Below are 19,911 nucleotides of genomic sequence, written 5' to 3' on the forward strand. Positions count from 1 at the left end.
TTGTTTTTCTCAGGACATGTTAAAACTTTGAATCAAATCCTTCTATTACAGGATTCTATAGCAGCCTGTAATTTCCCTTCATGTCCTCCATTGAAGTTTTCAATTACATATTTATTTTTATAATTATGTAAATATTTTTTAAGCCTCTGGGGATGGAAGTGTCTTTAAGATGGGGATTTTTTTTTTCCTTTTTGTTCACGTTCTATCCTCAGCTTCCATCACAGGACCGGTCATCTAGGGGGAACTCAATAAGTTTCTCTTAGCAGGATGAAGGGAGGGAGAGACAGATGGAAGGAAAAGTTACTATGTGAGGCTTTGATTTGCGAGTTCTAGCACAGAATCCTGGAATCCTGGACGGAACCCTAGAGACTCCCTTGCCCACTTTCTTCAAAGGTGAGCAAATGGCTTTTTACTGAAGGAAAACATCATTCCTTACCTAATTCCAGAACGAGTTTATGGCTGCTTAGAGATAGAAGAAGAATGTTCGAAGTGAGCTATATGATTGAAGTAGAACAAACGTTATCCCAGGGAAGTAGACAGATAATGTATTTTAAGGAAGCTGCATTTAGTAGATTATGGAATTTTTGTCATATATTTGCTTTGTTTATTTCTGCTGCTGAAAGAGAAGAGAGAGAGAGTGATGGGGGAGGGCGTTTTACTTTTCTGATAGTATGAAGCAGATGAATTTAACTTTTTTCCCCGAATTTATACATCAGAAAATACTTTTTTCTTTGTCCTCTCTATCTGTTTTTTTCCACTTTGACTTTCCTCCTTTCCTTCCTCCTATCCTACCTTAACTATTTAATTACATACATCATAACATCCCAGACTTTCTTTGATTTTAGCAGGGAAGAGCATATATGCTCTGAATCTGAGATCACGTTTTGGTTCATGGTCCATTGATGCAAAATTTGACAAGACTGTCGAACCCTGCAGATGATCCTAAATTGCTCTTATTTATTATTTTTTTCCCAGTCAGATGGAACATGATGACAATTTAATTCTTCATAGCTTACTATTTCTTAGGCATTCCTAAAGTGTGCTATCTTCTCATCTCCTCGATATAACCTAGACTAAACAGCAGTGAAGGGAAAGATTCCCCTAATTGTCATGTTCTTATTGGTATTCAAGAAATGTTCCTATTAGATGCCGGGAATGGGCTTTTGGAGTCATTTTATGGGATGCATTGTTCAACCTAAGAACTTTGGCTGCTCTTTCTGAAGAGGTACCAGCTGATAATAGTCACCAGAAAAGAACTATGTTTGTTGCATAAACCCAGGCTTAGAAAGAAAAACAACTGATGGGTAAAGCAAGTTGCTAAGAGGAAGAAAAAATCTAAACCATCTTATTTTGGATACTTACAAATAAACTATATTTGTCGAAAATGAATCTAAGACGTGGTCTTGTACATTTGAGCAAAGCTCAAATTCACAGAGACATTTGGGGAACTGTTTCTTATGGAATGTCCTAGTAAGATTAGCTTGGGTTTTGCTTATGCACCCAAAATTAGGCAGTCAAACAGAATCTGAATAGTGTTTTGCTTAGGAAACTTAATGGCTTTCATTTTAAAACATTCTCAAGTTCCTACTTTTCAATAGCGTGGCTTAGAGGCTACGACTACAAGGTGCTGATGTATTATGAAAATGGAATTACTGAAGCATTACACATATTTTCAACTCCTTCATAGAAATTCCCAATAATGGTCCATACTTTCATATCTATAACTTCATTTAACAACTATTTTCTTAATAAAAATGGTTTTATCCCTTTATCTAAGCATACATATTAGACCAAGGTTGAGTCATTTGAAAACATAATCAGATCTGTGAAATGAAACGTGACACTACATGGAACCTGCTTGGTTTCAAACCTGTAATTACGTGGCCTGATTACCATTTCAGAACTTTCTTTGTCCTTGGGGGGGAAAACTTAAGAGAAACATTTAAGGAAACACCAACTTGCAAGGAAGAGCCAAGAGTTGACTCCATTCCAGGGTCACTTTTTAATGTAAACTTGGGATCAACTAAGACCAAGTCTCATCACAGGTCTGACCATAATGGTTCTGATACCAATTTTGCACAGGAAATCTAATAATAAATTTTATTATGTTCATAATTGGATTAACTTCATGTAGATGCTATTATGGTTATAAAAACATTTTAACTTGGGAGCTTAGGATGGAATTAGACCTTTAATTCAGCCTTTTGCCAAATTATCTGTTGCCTTTCTCTATTTTAATTATCTTTCCTAGCTTTTCCTAGGATTTAGAACCACACTTTTAGAAATTAGTATAGAAAAACCTCATTAATTTAGCTGGAACTATTTAAGAGTTTGTGGTTTTGGCCTTGAAAAGCTAAAGTTTTATGCTTTATTAAGCATCCTATTTGCTTATTTTTAATAAGCAAATAGGATGAATTAATGTTGTTGTTGGAAGTGTTTACCTATTGAGGAAAACACTGCTTCTGCATATTCAAATAGCAATTTACCGGACATAGTGTAATTTCAGCACAAGTAGAAGCAGGTCCAGCTGAAAGTGAGACTTTGATTGCTGGTTTCAAGCTATTCTTTTCTATTGATTAGAGTGGGCTCTCCACAAAGCAACAGACGGTTAATGCAATTGTAGGATTCAGAGCCCTTGAAAGTAATAAAATGCGTCTTTTAAAAAAATATGCATTATTTACATATATCCTTACCTTCAGTTAGTATAAATGTTTGGTCTTAGCCATGACCCACCCCCGCAAAAAAAAACCCTGACATGACTAACTCTTCTTGTTTCTCATAGAAAAATCGCTGTGAAAATCAATGAAATTGAAGTTATTTTCTTTTTTTTTTTAACATCTTTATTGGAGTATAACTGCTTTACAATGGTGTGTTAGTTTCTGCTTTATAACAAAGTGAATCAGTTATACATTTACATATGTTCCCATATCTCTTCCCTCTTGCGTCTCCCTCCCTCCCACCCTCCCTATCCCAACCCTCTAGGTGGTCACAAACCACCGAGCTGATCTCCCTGTGCTATGCGGCTGCTTCCCACTAGCTATCTATTTTACATTTGGTAGTGTATATATGTCCATGCCACTCTCTCACTTTGTCACAGCTTACCCTTCCCTCCCCCTCCCCATATCCTCAAGTCTGTTCTCTAGTAGGTCTGTGTCTTTATTCGCGTCTTACCCCTGGGTTCTTCATGACATTTTTTTCTAAGATTCCATATATATGTGTTAGGATACGGTATTTATTTTTCTCTTTCCAACTTACTTCACTCTGTATGACAGACTCTAGGTCCATCCACCTCAATACAAATAACTCACTTTCGTTTATTTTTATGGTTGAGTAATATTCCATTGTATATATGTGCCACATCTTCTTTATCCATTCAGCTGTTGATGGACACTTAGGTTGCTTCCATGTCCTGGCTATTGTAAATAGAGCTGCAATGAACATTTTGGTACATGACTCTTTTTGAATTATGGTTTTCTCAGGGTATATGCCCAGTAGTGGGATTGCTGGGTCGTATGGTAGTTCTATCTGTAGTTTTTTAAGCAGCCACCATATTGTTCTCCATAGTGGCTGTATCAATTTACATTCCCACCAAGAGTGCAAGAGTGTTCCCTTTTCTCCACACCCTCTCCAGCATTTATTGTTTCTAGATTTTTTGATGATGGCCATTCTGACCAGTGTGAGATGATATCTCATTGTACTTTTGATTTTCATTTCTCTAATGATTAATGAACGTTGAGCATTCTTTCATGTGTTTGTTGGCAATCTGTATTATCTTCTTTGAAGAAATGTCTATTTAGGTCTTCTGTCCTTTTTTGGATTGGGTTGTTTGCTTTTTGGTTATTGAGCTGCATGAGATGCTTGTAAATTTTGGAGATTAATCCTTTGTCAGTTGCTTCATTTGCAAATACTTTCTCCCATTCTGAGGGTTGTCTTTTGGTCTTGTTTATGGTTTCCTGTGCTGTGCAAAAGCTTTTAAGTTTCATTAGGTCGCATTTGTTTATTTTTGTTTTCATTTCTATTTCTCTAGGAGCTGGGTCAAAAACGATCTTGCTGTGATTTATGTCATAGAGTGCTCTGCCTATGTTTTCCTCTAAGAGGTTGATAGTGTCTGGCCTTACATTTAGGTCACGAATCCATTTTGAGTTTATTTTTGTGTATGGTGTTAGGAAGTGTTTCAATTTCATACTTTTACATATACCTGTCCAGTTTTTCCCAGCACCACTTATTGAAGAGGCTGGCTTTTCTCCACTGTATATTCTTGCCTCCTTTATCAAACATAATGTGACGATATGTGCGTGGGTTTATCTCTGGGCTTTCTATCCTGTTCCATTGATCTATATTTCTGTTTTTGTGCCAGTACCATACTGTCTTAATGACTGTAGCTTTGTAGTATAGTCTGAAGTCAGGGAGCCTGATTCCTCCAGCTCCATTTTTCATTCTCAAGATTGCTTTGGCTATTCGGGGTCTTTGTGTTTCCATACAAATTGTGAAATTTTTTGTTCTACTTCTGTGAAAAATGCCATTGGTAGTTTGATAGGGATTGCATTGAATCTGTAGATTGCTTTGGGTAGTAGAGTCATTTTCACAATGTTGATTCTTCCAATCCAAGATGGAAAGCCAATCCAATCCAAAATGTCTTATAATTTTCTGCCTACAGGTCTTTTGTCTCCTTAGTTAGGTTTATTCTTAGATATTTTATTCTTTTTGTTGCAGTGGTAAATGGGAGTGTTTTCTTAATTTCACTTTCAGATTTTTCATCATTAATGTATAGGAATACCAGAGATTTCTGTGCATTAATTTTGTATCCTGCTACTTTACCAAATTCATTGATTAGCTCTAGTAGTTTTCTGGTAGCATCTTTAGGATTCTGTATGTATAGCATCATGTCATCTGCAAACAGTGACAGCTTTACTTCTTCTTTTCTGATTTGGATTCCTTTTATTTCTTTTTCTTCTCTGATTGCTGTGGCTAAAACTTCCAAAACTATGTTGAATGAGAGTGGTGAGAATGGGCAACTTTGTCTTGTTCCTGATCTTAGTGGAAATGCTTTCAGTTTTTCACCATTGAGGACGATGTTGGCTGTGGGTTTGTCATATATGGCCTTTATTATGTTGAGGAAAGTTCCCTCTATGCCTACTTTCTGCAGGGTTTTTATCATAAATGGGTGTTGAATTTTGTTGAAAGATTTCTCTGCATCTATTGAGATGATCATATGGTTTTTCTCCTTCAATTTGTTAATATGGTGTATCACATTTATTGATTTGCATATATTGAAGAAACCTTGCATTCCTGGAATAAACCCCACTTGATCATGGTGTATGGTCCTTTTAATGTGCTGTTAGATTCTGTTTGCTAGTATTTTGTTGAGGATTTTTGCATCTATGTTCATCAGTGATATTGGCCTATAGTTTTCCTTTGTGACATCTTTGTCTGGTTTTGGTATCAGGGTGATGATGGCCTCGTAGAATGAGTTTGGGAGTGTTCCTCCCTCTGTTATATTTTGGAAGAGTTTGAGATGGATAGATGTTAGCTCTTCTCTAAATGTTTGATAGAATTCTCCTGTGAAGCCATCTGGTCCTGGACTTTTCTTTGTTGGAAGATTTTTAATCACAGTTTCAATTTCAGTGCTTGTGATTGGTCTGTTCATATTTTCTATTTCTTCCTGATTCAGTCTTGGCAGGTTGTGCATTTCTAAGAATTTGTCCATTTCTTTCAGGTTGTGCATTTTATCGGCATAGAGTTGCTTGTAGTAATCTCTCATGATCTTTTGTATTTCTGCAGTGTCAGTTGTTACTTCTCCTTTTTCATTTCTAATTCTATTGATTTGAGTCTTCTCCCTTTTTTTCTTGATGAGTATGGCTAATGGTTTATCAATTTTGTTTATCTTCTCAAAGAACCAGCTTTTAGTTTTATTGATCTTTGCTATCCTTTCCTTCATTTCTCTTTCATTTATTTCTGATCTGATCTTTATGATTTCTTTCCTTCTGCTAATGTTGGGGTTTTTTTGTTCTTTTTCTAATTGCTCTAGGTGCAAGTTTAGGTTGTTTATTTGAGATGTTTCCTGTTTTTTAAGGTAGGATTGTATTGCTATAAACTTCCCTCTTAGAACTGCTTTTGCTGCATCCCATAGGTTTTGCGTTGTCGTGTCTCCATTGTCATTTCTTTCTAGGTATTTTATGATTTCCTCTTTGATTTCTTCAGTGATCACTTCATTATTAAGTAGTGTATTGTTTAGCCTCCACGTGTTTGTATTTTTTACAGGTCTTTTCCTGTAATTGATATCTAGTCTCATAGCGTTGTAGTCGGAAAGGATACTTGATACGATTTCAATATTCTTAAATTTACCAAGGCTTGATTTGTGACCCAAGATATGATCTATCCTGGAGAATGTTCCATGAGCACTTGAGAAAGATGTGTATTCTGTTGTCTTTGGATGGAATATCCAATAAATATCAATTAAGTCCATCTTGTTTAATGTATCATTTAAAACTTGTATCTCCTTATTTATTTTCATTTTGGATGATCTGTCCATTGGTGAAAGTGGGTGTTTAAGTCCCCTACTATGATTGTGTTACTGTCGATTTCCCCTTTCATGGCTGTTAGTATTTGCCTTATGTATTGAGGTGCTCCTATGTTGGGTGCATAAATATTTACAATTGTTATATCTTCTTCTTGGATCGATTCCTTGATCATTATGTAGTGTCCTTCTTTGTCTCTTATAATAGTCTTTATTTTAAAGTCCATTTTGTCTGATATGAGAATTGCTACTCCAGCTTTCTTTTGGTTTCCATTTGCATGGAATATCTTTTTCCATCCCCTCACTTTCAGTCTGTATGTGTCCCTAGGTCTGAAGTGGGTCTCTTGTAGACAGCATATATATGGGTCTTTTTTTTGTATCCATTCAGCCAGTCTGTGTCTTTTGGTGGGAGCATTAATCCATTTACATTTAAGGTAATTATCGATATGTATGTTCCTATTACCATTTTCTATATTGTTTTGGGTTTGTTATTGTAGGTCTTTTCCTCCTCTTGTGTTTCTTGCCTAGAAAAGTTCCTTTAGCATTTGCTGTAAAGCTGGTTTGGTGGTGCTGAACTCTCTCAGCTTTTGCTTGTCTGTAAAGGTTTTAATTTCTCCATCAAATCTGCATGAATGATCCTTGCTGGGTAATCTTGGTTGTAGGTTTTTCTCCTTCATCATTTTAAATATGTCCTGCCACTCCCTTCTGGCTTGCAGAGTTTCTGCTGAAAGAACAGCTCTTAACCTTATAGGGACTCCCTTATGTGTTATTTGTTGTTTTTCCCTTGCTGCTTTTATTTTATTTTATTTATTTTTTATTTATTTATTTTTTGCGGTACGCAGGCCTCTCACTGCTGTGGCCTCTCCCGTTGCGGAGCACAGGTTCTGGACGCGCAGGCCCAGCAGCCATGGCTCACGGGCCCAGCTGCTCCGTGGCAAGTGGAATCCTCCTGGACCGGGGCACCTACCCATGTCCCCTGCATAGGCAGGCGGACTCTCAACCACTGTGCCACCAGGGAAGCCCATCCCTTGCTGCTTTTAATATTTTTTCTTTGTATTTAATTTTTGATAGTTTGATTAATATGTGTCTTGGCATGTTTCTCCTTGGATTTATCCTGTATGGGACTCTCTGTGCTTCCTGGACTTGATTAACTATTTCCTTTCCCATATTAGGGAGGTTTTCAACTATAATCTCTTCAAATATTTTCTCTGTCCCTTTCTTTTTCTCTTCTTCTTCTGGAACCCCTATAATTCAAATGTTGGTGCGTTTAATGTTGTCCCAGAGGTCTCTGAGACTGTCGTCAGTTCTTTTCATTCTTTTTTCTTTATTCTGCTCTGCAGTAGTTATTTCCACTATTTTATCTTCCAGGTCACTTCTCCGTTCTTCTGCCTCAGTTATTGTGCTATTGACCCCTTCTAGAGTATTTTTAATTTCACTTATTGTGTTGTTCATCATTGCTTGTTTCCTCTTTAGTTCTTCTATGTCTTTGTTAAATGTTTCTTGCATTTTCTCTATTTCCAAGATTTTGGATCATCTTTACTATCATTATTCTGAATTCTTTTTCAGGTACACTGCCTATATCCTCTTCATTTGTTAGATCTGGTGGGTTTTTACCTTGCTCCTTCATCTGCTGTGTGTTTTTCTGTCTACTTATTTTGCTTATTTTACTGTGTTTGGGGTCTCCTTTTTGCAGGCTGCAGGTTTGTAGTTCCCGTTTTCTTTGGTGTCTGTCCCCAGTGGCTAAGGTTGGTTCAGTGGGTTGTGTAGGCTTCCTGGTGGAGGGGAGTAGTGCCTGTTTTCTGGTGGATGAGGCTGGATCTTGTCTTTCTGGTGGGCAGGTCCACGTCTGGTGGTGTGTGTGGCCTTATTATGATTTTAGGCAGCCTTTCTGCTAATGGGTGGGGTTGTGTTCCTGTCTTGCTAGTTGTTTGGCATAGGGTGTCCAGCACTGTAGCCTCTTGGTCATTTAGTGGAGCTGGGTCTTGGCGTTGAGATGGAGATCTCTGGGAGATTTTCGCTGTTTGATATTACGTAGAGCTGGGAGGTCTCTTGTGGACCAGTGTCCTGAAGTTGGCTCTCCCACCTCAGAGGCACAGCACTGCCTCCTGGCTGCAGCACCAAGAGCCTTTCATCCACATGGCCCAGAATAAAAGGGAGAAAAAGTAGAAAGAAAGAAAGATGGTAAAATAAAGTAGGATAAAATAAAATAAAGTTATTAAAATAAAAAATAATTATTACAAAAAAAGTTTTTAAAAGTAAAAAAATGGACAGGCAGAACCCTAGTACAAATGGTGGAAGCAAAGCTATACAGACAAAATCTCACACAGAAGCATACACATACACACTCACAAAAAGAGGAAAAGGGGAAAAGATAATATATCTTGCTCTCAAAGCCCACCTCCTCAATTTGGGATGATTTGTTGTCTATTCATGTATTCCATAGATGCAGGTACATCAAGTTGATTGTGGAGGTTTAATCCGCTGCTTCTGAGGCTGCTGGGAGAGATTTCCCTTTTTCTTCTTTGTTCGCACAGCTCCCGGGGTTCAGCTTTGGGTTTGGCCCCGCCTCTGCGTGTAGGTCGCTGGAGGGCGTTTGTTCTTCGCTCAGACAGGACGGGGTTAAAGGAGTCGCTGATTCGGGGGCTCTGGCTCACTCAGGCCGCGGGGAGGGAGGGGCACGGATGTGGGATGAGCCTGCGGCGGGAGAGGCCAGCATGACTTTGCACCAGCCTGATGCGTGCCGTGCGTTCTTCCGGGGGAGTTGTCCCTGGATCCCGAGACCCTGGAAGTGGCAGGCTGCACAGGCTCCCCGGAAGGGAGGTGTGGATGGTAACCTGTGCTCGCACACAGGCTTCTTGGTGGCGGCAGCAGCAGCCTTAGCGTCTCATGTCCGTCTCTGGGGTCTGCGCTGATGGCCGCAGCTCGCGCCCGTCTCTGGAGCTCCTTTAAGCAGCGCTCTGGATCCCCTCTCCTCGCGCACCAGGAAACAAAGAGGGAAGAAAAAGTCTCTTGCCTCTTCAGCAGGTCCAGACTTTTCCCCGGACTCCCTCCTGGCTAGCCGTGGCGCACTAACCCCCTGCAGGCTGTGTTCACGCCGCCAGTCCTCTCCCTGCGCTCAGACCGAAGCCCGAGCCTCAGCTCACAATCCCGCCCGCCCCGGCGGGTGAGCAGACAAGCCTCTCGGCCTGGTGAGTGCCAGTCGGCACCGATCCTCTGTGCGTGAATCTCCCCGCTTTGCCCTCCGCACCCCTGTGGCTGTGCTCTCCTCTGCGGCTCTGAAGCTTTCCCCCTCCGCCACCCACAGTCTCTGCCCACGAAGGGGCTCCTAGTGTGTGGAAACCTTTCCTCCTTCACAGCTCCCTCCCACTGGTGCAGGTGCCGTCCCTATCCTTTTGTCTCTGTTTTTTCTTTTTTCTTTTGCCCTACCCAGGTACGTGGGGAGTTTCTTGCCTTTTGGGAGGTCTGAGGTCTTCTGCTAGTGTTCAGTAGGTGTTCTGTAGGAGCTGTTCCACGTGTAGATGTATTTCTGGTGTATCTGTGGGGAGGAAGGTGATCTCTGCGTCTTACTCTTCCGCCATCTTCTCAAATCTCAACTGAAGTTATTTTCTGATCATCAAGTTTTAATCATTTTCTCTTGGTTATTAGGTCTTTTTTCTCCCTTAAGTTATCAGGATGCTAAATCTTTGTGAATCACCCTAAGAGCTCAGTAACTCATCAAGATCATATAAAAAGTCAGTTATTACCAATTATGTTTAGTGCTTTGGTTTATATACGAAGTTTAACATTTAATACTTTTTCAGACCAATGAATATGTGTATGACTTGCAGTGATCCACCACCAAACTACCTGATCATCATGTTTGCTCCGTTTGCGTGGTGTATGAGATTCTGAGGGTGAGAGCACACAGAATGGAGCTTGTGATAGAGAGGACCAGGGGGCAGCACTGACAACCAGGCTGTGTTCCCCTAGCAGAGCGTGTTCCTTGGCACCAGGAGAGATGTCATTTCAGAGCGAGAGGTACCTTTTTATAACCCATCAGCCAAGAAAGGTGCCTTCGGGTAATTATCTTGTCAATAGTTTTCTGTGAGCAGAAATCTGTTCCATGCCTCTCCTCTAACTTCTGGTTGTTTGCTGGCAATCTTTGGCATTCCTTGACTACTGCTCCATCACTTTTTTCTGTGTCTTCATGTTCACGTGGCTTTTTTCCTTTGTGTGTATGTGTGTGTGTCTACCTGTCTGTCTCCAAATGTCCCCCTTTAATAAGGACACCAGTCATATTGGATTAGGGCTTCATTTTAATTAATTACATCTGCAATGACCCTATTTCCAAATAAGGTCACATGTGACCTTTCCAATAAGGTCACAGTATATTCTGAGATACTGGGGATGAGGATTTCAACATACGAATTTGGGGGGTGGGCACAATTCAACCCATAACAATAAAGCAGGTAATAACATCGAATCGTGCTTCAGGGCTCATGGCTCAGAGGAGTAGAGCAGGGCTTGATCTCGAAGTAGAGTAGCCCTTGCTCTACTCCAAATTCAACACCTTTCCTCCTCCTGCCCCTGTGCATTTTGTCTAGGCTTGGTTTCTCTTGGCCAGCCAGAGTTGTAGTTGGGTTATCCAGGCCAGAGCAGACAGTTCTTTGAAGTATATTTTCATTTAAATGTTTTGAATTTCCTTGTGAAATAAAATTAACATGGTTCTTTAATACACATGCATTTCAAGGAGATGAAATTCCCCTGTAGTTGTCCTTTCAAGGAGATGAAAATCTCCCTGTAGTTGTCCTTTTCCATCTTCCATTTCTCTATTTTAAGTGTTTCCTTTTATTGCATTGGTGTCTGGTAATCACTGGTTTTGGTTGTCTGCTGAGGGAAATGAGGTTGTGAGAGAAAAGCAGTTTGAGAACTAAAAAAGTAAGAAAATTTTGAACAGGCAGGATGGCCCTTTCTGGGTGTGACAACATTAGCCAACTCTTAAAGCCAAGTTTTCCTGGCCAACCATGGTCTAAGCTAATGCCCTCATGGAGCCCCTTGTGTTTTTCATTGGGAATTGGTTTTTTCCAGGCATCTCAGTATGATTCAACTAAAATCTCCACATCCCATAAAAGGAAGCCTTTGAAGGCCAGATTTTGGGATCTGCCAATAACTCAGGGACTGTGGTACGCTTCTGTGTCTGCAGCTCCATATGACTCGTTGTGCCTCACTTTTTCTTGTAAGTGTGTGCTCTGTGCCACACTGAAGAATCAGATTCTTTGGCTTCATTGTAGAGGAAGATCTTTTTTCTCCACAATGCGCTACCTTTAGAGGACTTGGAAAACTTTATCTTTCGCCTTTCCTCTGCAAAATTAATAAGCCTTGCAATGCCTTTCAACTTAATAGTTTTAGTGGTGCTAAAGTTTCTCTTTGTTTTTAGGCAAATCCATCTGACACTGTAATATAGCTAGTCTCAGTTGGTGGCTGTCTTTGGTGGCTGTCTTAGGAAATATTTAAGCATTAGGACCTGGGATACGAAGTAATATATTCTAGGCTTTCCTTTTTAGGCTAAGAATATCCTAGGAAAGGAAAACACAGGAACGCACATTTGTAGGTTCTTCCTGAACACGTTGCTGGAGTAAGAGTCAGGTGCCGGATGGTGATTAGCAAGTTATTTCCTTCAGGCTCAACCCTGTCCACTGGTAGCTCCATGAACTCCACCAAGAGCTGAGTGTGGAGTTTAAAGAGAGAAGAGCATTTTGAAGGAACTCAAATAATGTCTTATACTTTTGAGCATATACAAGGTGCAAGGCACTTTGCATCATTTCATTTAATTCTCACAGAACCCCCTGTGGTCAGAATTATTATTCCCTTATTATGGACAAAGAGTTGATTTTGAAAATGCTTCAGGAAGTTGGCCGAAGCCCACAATTACTAGGAAGCAGACTTGGGACTGAGCTCAGGGCACTCGATCCCCAAACCTAGGAGATACCTACATGCTCCAAGGAAACTCCCAAGTCACTTCCACCTGCCACAGTCCAACCACTTGGACTTTGGGTCTCCCACATTGAGTCCCAAGCTTTTCCAACAGATCCAAGTGCCTTGTGCTAACAGCTGAGGACCCAGTGGCTCTGTCTGTGAAGCTGTTGATGCTCCAGCCACCAGTGGCTTCTCGTGACTTTACTTTCAACACTTGTGCCACCAGCAAGCCCCCAAGATGGCTTGTCACCAATACAGCCCCTTTTCACAAAACAAAAATGCTTAACTTGCCCTGCACAGTTCTGATGGTTCTTTTTGATCCCTTCCCTGGCACCCAAATGTATTTTCTTGGTCCAGTCAGAAAATACACTTCAGTCCTCCTCTCCTTCTATGCACATCAGGAATCTGAACCCTGAGCCTGAATTGCGTGAGATTTAAATGAGATCAAAAGAGAAGTGAACATCTATTGAGTGCTTACCATGTATCAGGATTTAAGCTTTTTACTCTCATTTTCTAAAGCTGTGCCTCACAAAACCCATATGTAGAGGGAGCTATGATTATTCTTATTTTATAGTTGAGGGAAGTTACGTTTAGAGAGATATTTGCTAAATGTCACCATTCTAGGGAGGTGGTCTGACTCCTGAGTCTGCATGTCTTCTCCAGCTTCTCAAGTGAGTAAAGACCCTTAGCTCAGGGCCTGGCACAGGGCATCTTCCAGTCAGGTAAGTCACAAAGATATTTCTGTAGCCTGGCTTTCTCCTCCTGCACTTCTATCAGTCCAGCACCTTTCGTCCTGGTAAAGTAAATTACACCTTGGAGCCGACTTCAAAGGCTTTACTTCTCAAGGATGGAAGATTGAGAAGAAAGATCTTCCAAATGTTTTGGGCACATTTACATATTACTTATTTTAATACCATGTGGTGTTAAAGTTTTTTGAGACCTAGAGAGATGAAATGATTTCTCCCACTTTTACGCATAGCTAGACTGACAGTTCTTTGTACAGATGGCATCTTCCCAATTTTCTTTGTACAAAGGGCATCTTCCATAACATGGCAAAGATTATCTCTAAATTGTTGGTGCTATAGGTGTCTATAACACACCATTCTTTTCATTTTTCCTTAAAATGTTTCATTTCTCATCCAAGAAGTTCAATAGGGGTAATGCAAAATCCATTATGAATTAAGGACTCTAGTGTCTAGTGTTATTATCCAAATAAATAGACTATACAGAAAAAATAGTACTGAAACTGTACTGAGCACAGTTGGATCTTAACAATGGGATCATTGATTGTTTCTCACTCATTATTATAAATGTGTCATTTCATGCACTGCCATTTAGTCAAACATACCATTTACTCTAATGAATCTTGAATGATAGAATACTAATATTCATGACTTCATTAAATATGGAGACCACTGTATCATAATCACGGTTCAATTTTTAAAACCATACAATTTGGAGGAAGTTCCCTGGCAGTCCAGTGGTCAGGACTTGGTGCTTTCATTGCTGGGGCCTGGGTTCGATCCCTGGTTGGGGAACTAAGATCCTGCAAGCGATGCGGTGAGGCTGGGGGAAAAGAAAAACATACAATCTTCAGGACCTATTGTGTCGATCTTCCATCAGCATTTTTGCACAAATCAATCTGAGATGGCCCTCCTGTTCTATAGTATTATCTCTTCCTCATTATCTTTGATTTCCCAATTTTAAAAGAGCATGCTGATATTTACAACCAGATTGTTATTTCCAAGGGAGATCCCACGACTCTGGCTTTATTTAGTGGCTTTCTCTTCTATAACTTCATTTCATAATCTAAGAAAATATGTTTATAACAGAGAAGAAAGGAAGTCATAGTCTCAATACATCATCGTGTCAAGAGCAAATTTCTCATGTTGACGTGATTTGGGAATGATTGTTCCTTCCAAAATTTTCCTCTTGTTTGCTAATAAACATGTACTGCCTTTCATATACATGTATAAATATATATTCATATACATTTCATACCTATGTATATTCACATGTACAATATGTATGTATAATCATATTCATATATGATTCATATACGAATTATTTCTCTTGCTCTTTAATTCTTTGATTTTAAGGAAAAAAATACAAACACAATATTGGTTTCCCTGATGAAAATTCTTCCCAGAAGACACAATATGGTGTGAGATATTTCACTAACAGAAGGTAATACACAAGTCATTTCTGCTAGAAAATATGCCACCTGGAATAAAACAATTTGTGGAAATGCGTGTCAGTATGATTGTGTTATCCTAGGTTAATGATGATGGTAACTGCATCATCAAAGTAGATTTTTCGTAGGAAATGGAAGAGAATTTGGAAAGGACTGTCATGGATAACCTTTGGTTAAGTTTTCTGGCAAGTGCTTCATACATTTCAAAGTAAGAGAGACGGAACCAAGACCATGTGGCTGCTTGCATGTGCTGGATAAGATGCAGGAAGAGGAGTAGAGGGAGACTTGGGTATTACTGTAACTGAGAAAACTGCTTCATAGGGTTATCCTTAAATAAACCCACAATGAGCTGACTTACAGTCCTCTGGGCCTCAGTATCCTGGTTGTCCTCTGGTTCCTCATATACCCACACCGATGGCCTTTGCAATGTTGTTCACACTGCCTGGAACAGTGCCACTACCTGACCACAGTCCCCTAGTCTTAAACCTGTCACCTATGACATAGAGAATACTTCTTTAGCCTTTGAAGGAGTCAGAAGTCCCACACGGTACTCTAGTTGCGTAGCACCGTGTGTATTTTCTTCCTAGCACTTATCATCGTTGTAATTGTCCTTTCATTGGCATGACTCTACAGATAATGGCTGTCTATTCCCCTATGAATTGTAAATTTCCTAAGTGCCTCCTGCAATGCTTGCCTCTTAGATGGGACCCATAAATACCTTCTGAATGAATGAATGACTTGGTCTTAGAGTAAGATGACTGTGGACGTGGACCACCTTGCCGAGGTTCACCACGAGTTTCACTAAGCAGCTGAGGATTGTCTGGTGGGGCAGCAGGCTTTGCCGTCTGCACTCAAGCATGGTCAGTGACTGTGGGACAAAGATTTCATCTGTTTAAACTATCTGGTCTGTGCGGGGATCAAAGTCTGGGGATCAGAACGACTGATTCCTTACTCAACAGCGTCAAAATAACTTCAAAGAGATTTCTTCACGGGAAAGATTGGGCAAGAGTACAGAGGAGGGTCAAAGCCTGGTTGAAGCTCTGTTTCTACCAAATTGCAAATATTTCCAGTTTAGTCATAGACATGAGCCCAAAGCGAACAGTAGTGACTGGAATTACAAGTTGTGAGAATAATGAAAGGTCTTGAAGATGGTTTACTGCTTTTTTCGTAGATGGGGATCTAGAGAAGTCCAGTGACTTGCCCACAATCCCTGGGCCAGTGATGGGGTCAGGGCTGGAATCCAGCATTCTTTCCATCAGGCTAGACTCCGGCTTCTTATGATAGCAAGTCTGCTGCTTATATGCCTGGGGCCACTCACTCATATGGGAGGCTTGCCCTGCCACCTAGAAGAAGAGAGGGTGGCCTAGGCAAGCAAGTAACCTTTTGGGATCTCAGGCTTTGGTTTCCCACAATTAAAATAATGAGCCGTGCTAGTTAATGTCCAAAGTAGCTTTGAACTGCAGATCATTTCTTATTCTACACCATCCCTCTGCTCTTCCCAAACTGTGATTCCTTGGTCATCATTTCTAAACCCAAGCCCTGTACTACAGAGTATAATATGGAAGTTCGACGTTAACCATAAGTAGTATTGTATTAGTTATTATACATATTGTAAGTGCTAGACACAGTTCTGTGTAACACATAGCAACTAATTTAATCCCCACTGTGACCTTATGGGAAACACTAACATTTATTTACTCCCATTCTACAAAAGAGGAAACCAACACCCAGGAAACTTACATATCGTAATAAAGGTCTCACAGATCCTAAGTGGCAGGGCTAAGATTCGAACCCAGGCAGTCTGGCTCCAGAGTTCATGCTGACTGGTTTAGAGACAAATGTACAAAATGGATATCACTTTTCATGTTTATTTGTTTATATACCACTCCTTTCCCAGAATGTTTTCAAGTGTCTTACAGAGGTACACACTATACCACATACAAATATATATGAATAAAAAAGGGAAGGGCTTCCCTGGTGGCGCAGTGGTTGAGAGTCCGCCTACCAACGCAGGGGACATGGGTCTGTGCCCCGGTCCAGGAAGATCCCACATGCCGCAGAGCGGCTGGGCCCGTGAGCCATGGCCACTGAGCCTGTGTGTCCAGAGCCTGTGCTCCACAACGGGAGAGGCCACAGCGGTGAGAGGCCCACGTACCGAAAAAAAAAAAAAGGGAAAATGAAAATTGCTGAATAAGATAAGTTCAATGCCAAAAATCTTTTGAACACTTGACTAAATGTGGGCTTAAAACTTAGCTCTTGGTGCCCTAGTGATGAATGCGAAGAAAAAGAAGAGGAAGGAGAAAAGGAGAAGGAGAAGAAGAAGGAGGAGGAGGAGGAAGAGGAGGAGAAGAAGGGGAAGAAAAAGATGGAAAACGAAGAAAAGAATCATGAGAGAAAAAGAAAAACAGAATCACCTGGAAACCTCCATCCATCCATCTGAGACAGGATTTGGAAAAATGATTTTTAAGTATCTCCACCAAGTTGCAGGATTTTCTTATATATTATGCAGATTAAGCCCTTTTCAGTTATATGGTTTGCAAATATTTTCTTCCAGTCTGTAGGTTGCCTTTTCACGTTGTTGATAATTTCCTTTGCTGCACACAAGCTTTTTAGTTTGATGTAGTCCTACTGGTTTATTTTTGTTTTTGTCGCCTGTGCTTTAAGTTTCATATTCATGAAATCATTGCCAAAATTGAAATCATGAACCTTTTTCCCTATGTTTTCTTCTAGCAGTTTTACAGTTTCGGGTCTTACATTTAAAGTCTTTAATCTATTTCAAATTGATTTTTGTGTATGGTGTAAGGTAAGGGTTTGATTTCATTCTTTTGCATGTGGATATAGAGTTTAACCAAAACCATCTGTTGAAGAGAGTATCCTTTCCCGATTATGTATTCTTGGTGCCTTTGTCCAAGACCATTTCCTCTCCTAGCCGCTCTCCAACATCCTCTGTATTGCAGGATTGCCTCCATCTGCTCACTTGCCCTCTGGCAGCATCTGGTTTTAGCTAATCGGGAACACTGGCCAGAGATTGGAGGTTGGAAGAGTGTGATGTCAATGTATTAATTCACCTGGCATTTTCCCTTCAGGGTCATCCTGAGCCAAAATAATAAGAAAAAAGTTTCCCAAGCTGTTTTTAGCACTATTATTTTTTATACGTAAATTTTTTTGGTATTAGATTTCATTTCTTTGTAAGATATGAGGTAGGGATTCGTTTTAACTTTTTCCTATATGGCTACTAGTTGACCCACAAGTCTAAATCCAGTTCCTTCCTACTGATTTGAAATGCTATCAGGTATATAGTATATCAGTTTGATTCTTTATTTTTGTAACTTTTTGTGATAGGTTTTTATTTTCCATTCTAGTGGTTGCTCTCTTTAATATAATATCTAACACACTTAATCATCTATTTTGTTACACATAATTTTTTATTCCTTCATTTGAATGATAATGAAATTTGTCAATATTTGGTTCTTCCTCCTTTCCCTCCCCTCCTTCAAAATCATCTAATTTTAATTGAATATTTTATTTTCCTCAGTTTTCACCTTTATATCTTTAAACATACACTTTTGTCTCTATTACTTGACTTATTGGTTTTTAAATACTCTTTTTTGAGCACAAACTATAAATTAATTGGAAAGCAGCATATTTGTAAAACCTCCATCTCACCTTGTCTCCAACTTCCTCTCTTGGCTTCTATCTAATCATTTTAATTCTGTATTGTTGAGGTTTATTATGTGCAGATTGTTCTACACCCATAATTTGTCTTTGACAAAGTCCTGTAGTTCAGCATATTTAAAGCTCAACTTGAATCATTTTCCTATTATTTTTCCCTTCAAATATATTATTTACTCAAGGATATTTTTAATCAAGAAATTTCTTTGAGAAGAGCTAATGAGAACTTTATTCCTGAGTCCTAACATGTCCAGAATTTTTGTTACCTTTACCCTTGGATGGCAGTGTGTCTTGGTATAAAATTTGTGTTTAATGCTTTCTTTCCTTGAGGACTTTGTAGAGAGTACTCAAATGCCTTCTTGCACTGATTCTCTTCTACACCTCATGTGGAATGAGAAGATGATGTGTGGACAACCAGATTTTTTCTTTAATGGTGATGGGATGTTTTTTTCTTGGCTTCCTAAAGCTTCTCTATTGCAAAGATAGATAACTTGTCCTCAGTACTCTTAAATGCAATGTTGACTTTCTATTCCAGTGTTTACTGGGTTATAGTGTATGCCTTCAATCTGTGGAAACATATTTTCTTTTATTTGGGGAAATTTTTCTTTAAATATATCTTTAAACATTTTTTTTTCTTTCACCACATTGGTTTTCTTCTTTGAGGGAATCAAACTTTTTAAACTTTGTCTCCATGTTAATTTTGTTTGATTACCTTTTCTCAGTTCTGTGTTCCCCATGTTTTACTGTATTTTCCTTTATTTTATTCTAGAATGGACTTAGGATTAGTTTTGTTCTTTTGCTTCCTTTTCTTCAGTTTTATTTCATCTTTTTTTTTTTTTTTTTTTTTTTTGGTCTTCCTATATTTTCCCTAAACCCTTTTATCTCAGATTTGAGCTCTTGTTTTATAGAGGCAATAGCTTAAGTTTTTCCCTGTTTTAAGTTCATGACAATACATTTAGTTATAGTATTAATCTACTGCTTAGCAGCATAATTCTGGTGGGTCTAGATTCATCTGCTTTTTTTTCTGTTCCTTTTTGTATTAGTCAGCTTAAGCTGCCATAACAAAATACCATAGACTGGGTGTAAACAAAAGAAACCTATTTTCTCACAGTTCTGGAGGCTGGAATTCTGAGATCAGGGTGATGACATGGTCAGGTTCTGGTGAGAGCTCTCTTCATGCCTTGCAGACAGCCACCTTTTCACTGTGTCCTCACATGGCAAAGAGAGAGATGTGGCTCTCTGGTGTCTCTTCTTATAAGGGCTCTGATCCCATCATGAAGGCTCCACCCTCATGATCTCATCTCAACCTAATTACCTCCCAAAGGAGCCCTCTTTAAATATCATCACACTGGGGAATCGGGCTTTAGCATATAAATTCAAAGGGACACAAACATTTAGTTCATAACAGGTTTTCTTTTCTTTTGTAGTATCTTTATATATACACTGTACCTGTTCATTTTAAACTTTATAAGGAGTATAATGTGTCTCAGTGTTTCTCAAGGTGTGGTTTGCAGACTCTTGGTGGTCCCTGAAAACATATTTGGGGGTTCTGCAAGGTCAAAACTATTTTGAT

Source organism: Delphinus delphis, chromosome 7, assembly GCF_949987515.2.
Source record: "Delphinus delphis chromosome 7, mDelDel1.2, whole genome shotgun sequence".
Lineage (NCBI taxonomy): Eukaryota > Metazoa > Chordata > Mammalia > Artiodactyla > Delphinidae > Delphinus > Delphinus delphis.